We start from the raw sequence: 3,944 nt of genomic DNA, 5'->3' as shown, positions 1-3,944 counted from the left end.
TGAGTGACACCGATGCTTCGGGAATGAAAAGGGAAACTCTGCAGGACCAGGACCTCAGCCTGTGGGGGAGGGGGCAGGCCCTCTGCTAGGATTTCCCCTTGCGTTAGTTTTACTGGAAAGCCCCACAACTGGGCAGGAGACCAGGCTGGGGGGCCTGCAGCCCTGCGGCCCCTGCCATGACCCTTGCCAGGGCCTGGCCGGAGCTGCCAAGGGAAGCAGACGCTCCACTTCCTGGCCCTGCACCCTCCTTCCCATCAGCTGTCTTCCTGTTCCATCGGGGCCTCATGGGGTGGGGGAGGAAGGGAGGTGGGAGTTGGGGGACAATGGGATGCAGGAGGACAGTGGGGACCAGCCCAGTGTGGCCTTGATCTCAGCAGGCTCCTCGCTTCTCGGGGCCTATCTGGGCCTGCTCAGCAACCCACTCCCAGGCCCTCATAGGGCGTCAAAGTTCTGCCCCCGCCAGAACAGAAAGGGCTTTCCAGGCACATCTTCTGGGCCCCACTCTGTGACCCTCAGAATCAGGGGAACCCCCAACCCGCCGCCACCATGCTGACTCACCCACTCGGAGCTCAGCTCCCCACGTCAGCCCCAGGCCTGCTTCCCTATGCACTTGCTCCAAGTGGCAACTGCTACATGTCACACCCTTGCTCAGACCTTCTAGGGCGCCCCGTGCCCTCGGGATAAACCCCTGAGCTCGGACCCGCAGGGACTGGCCTCTCCCACACCCTCTCGTCTGCCCTGCGCCCCAGCTCCAGCTCCAGCTGGACCCAGGACCTCCCCCGCTTCCCTGCTGGCTCCAGGGGACAGGTCACCCTTCTCAGACATTTCCCCGCAACCCTGCGAGGCGGCAGGGAGGTGGCACTGTGCCCATGTCACAGGCGAGAGGAAGGAAGTGACAGGGCGGGCAAGGGCCTGAACCCCGGTGGCTGTGTGCCGCCCCACTGCCCCCCGGGAGACTGTCCCCTTGCCTGCGTGCTGACCTCCACTGCTTTGGCACCTTTGTCAAAAATCAAATGACCGGTGGTGTCGCTCCGAGCTGGGTGTTCCACCCCAGCGACCTGCGCGTCTGTCCTACTCCCAAGCTTCACTGGCCACGTTGCAGGGGCGTCCGGGTAAGTCACAAACTTCCTCTCCCCCAGCCCCAGGCACCCACCCTTCTACTCCCTGTCTCTGCGAATCTGACCCCCCTACTGACCTCATATAAGCAGAACGGTGCAGTATTTGTCCTTTTGAGACTGGCTTATTATAACACCCATCTATGTCATAGCGTGTGTCAGAACGTCATTCTTTTTTAAGGCTGAATAATACTCTAGAATATTGTGTGCATACGTCACATTTTGTTGATCCCTTCGTCCGTCGATAGGCACTTGGATGCTTCCACCTTTGGCCACTGTGAATAAGGCTGCTGTGAGCGTGGGTGTGCATGCGCTTGTCTAAGTCCCTGTTCTCAGTCCTTTAGGGGACAGATCCAGGCGTGGGGTGACGGGACCTCATGATCATTCTAAAGAGCACGGTTTTAGACAAGGGCAGGTTTTGAAACTTGGCCGGGAAGTGAGGGCAGGTTGGCTGGACAGCTTTGGGAAAAGGTTTCTTTGATTTACAAAAACAGCCCTCCACAAAGAGCTGCTGGAAGCAAGGCGCCTGGAGCCCGTGAACTTGGATGAGAAAACAATCACATCCTGACTGTCACCCACTGGCTTTAGCGCTTCCTTCCCCCGCGAAGTGAACAACGAACCCCAGTAGGGCCTGTGGCTTTGTCACCAATCGCATCACCGATGGCTTCGGGCCGTATTACATTTATCACAGAAATGTTAGAATATCATTAACATTCAAATCACAGTAGTTCTTAAATCTATCACTAGATATTATTTAGTGTATTAAGAAGAAGCACATATATTAGCATATCACGATTAAACAATATGGTAACAGCTTCAATGTAACTAGTTCCCTTTGCGATCCTATGTATTTTGTCTTCTGCCTTTAAAAACTTGACACTGAGAAGGGATTCGTGAGTTGTCCGAAGCCTCGTTTAGATAATGTTGAGAAGATGTGATGTCTGGAGCCCAGGCAGCCACCTTGTGACTCTGCGGGGCTCAGCCTGAGGGCACAGCTGACTCGGTAAGGTCAGCAGAGTGAGGAGTCAGGGAAGTCCCAGGGTCCTTTCCAGCTATTACTGGAATTAACCAACCTGGAAGCTCCCTCCTCAGGACTTATTAATTGATGGCCCTGATGTGTACCCAGCTGAGTCAGAGTTCTCTGTTTTTATCATGACCACGAGAAGGTGTTTCCAAGGGGCTCCAGGAGTGGCCCGGAGTGACCTGGGCGAGGACAGACTCCTGCTGACCTGCGCAGAGCCCTCATGTGCATCAGACCGAGGTGCTCCTCCAGGTAGGTGCATGGGGCTGGGACTTCTGGCAAAAATAAAAGCCCCTTTTCCTCCAGGCTGCCACAGCCCCCACGCTAGGGAGCAGGGCTTGCCTGGGGGGCTTGAGATGGCTGTCACCCCCACACGGCCTTTGTGCTGGCTACATCCTGTGCAAGCCCCAGGCTGAGGTGGGCACGTGGAGAGGGAAGGGCCTGCAGGAGGCAGTCCTCACGCAGAGGCTGGCGATCAGCCTGCGCCCAGGGTCTGACCCCCGTCCCCGCAGGCGAGGACCTTGCTTCCTCCGCCATGGAGCACCCTGCAGGCATCCGGGACACGACATGGGTGGGCAGAGAGGGGCCGACTGTGCCAGCTCAGGACCCCCGAGCCAGGCAGGCACTGCAAGTTTCCCTGTCCCCCATATGGCCTGCCCTGGTCTGCTAGCACATCCTGAAATGCCATGGTTCATGGGCAGAGCCCCCTGCCCCACCCCCCGCCCCGGCAGGCTCTCTTGGGGAAGCAGGCAGAGCTGGTCTGGGGGCCACTCACCCACCTTGAGAACTCTCAGGGCTGGAATCCGGGGAGGACTGAGCCAGAAAGGCCTGGGCGGCAGGGAAGGGGAGAGAGAGTCTGGCCTCCTGGCTTTGTCACCCCTTCCCGCCTCTCTGCATCCCTCTCTGTCTCCGTAGGCCTGATGTGGGTGGCACAGCCTGGCCTGGGGACACACACAGCCCTGCCCAACTGTGTGGCAGGGTGGCAAAGGAGCGAGGTCACCAGCAGTTGCTGGGATGCCAACACCTGTTGTCCCATCTGTAATTCCTGGCACATCCCCCTCATTCCAACCGCCCCAGACCCCTGGGGCCGCCCAGCCTGTGGCAGGGCTCCCCAGAGATGCCCAGACCTGTGCCTCCCAGTACTGGTCGGCTCCAGTCACATGTGGCTTTTTACATTTAAACCAATTGCACTGAAATAAAATGAAAAATTCAGTTTCTTAGTCACACGAACCACATTTTAAATATTCAGTAGCCACACGTGTGACTGGCAGCTCCCGTATTGGACAGAGTACATTCTAGAACATCTCGTTATTGCAGAAATTTCTTTGAACACCGCTGGACCAGATGCCTGCCCTAACCTCTGGGACACCTGGGCGAAAAGTGCCATAAGCCCCCTCTGTGGGCGCTCACAGAAGGAGCCAGGGACCTGGGACACAGCCGAGGGGCCAGGAGCCTCCCAGAGGGTGATGTTGGAAGGGGTCTTTAGGACAAGCAGGGGGCTGGCAGCTGGAGAATGCACGGAAGGGCACAGCAGGCAGTGGGAACGGCGCATGCAAAGGCGCCAAGCCTGGGGAGCAGCAGCCCCATGCGGCTGGAGTGTGAGTTGAGCAGAGGCCAGACCACCTGGGGCCCTGAGGGTCTGGGCTTGGAGACCCGGGAAGCCGCAGGACAGGTTCAGCTGAAAGGGGCAGGACCCAATTTGCTGTTTCGGGAGCCACCGTGGCTGCCCAGGCTGCGGGGTTGGAGGTGATGAGGGTGGAGACTCAGTCTGCTGTGCCAGCGAGAGATGCTTCTGGTTATTCTTCCTG

This window comes from Pteropus alecto, unplaced genomic scaffold (assembly GCF_000325575.1).
Source record: "Pteropus alecto unplaced genomic scaffold, ASM32557v1 scaffold40, whole genome shotgun sequence".
NCBI lineage: Eukaryota > Metazoa > Chordata > Mammalia > Chiroptera > Pteropodidae > Pteropus > Pteropus alecto.
Note: the sequence above shows the minus strand (reverse complement) of the source record.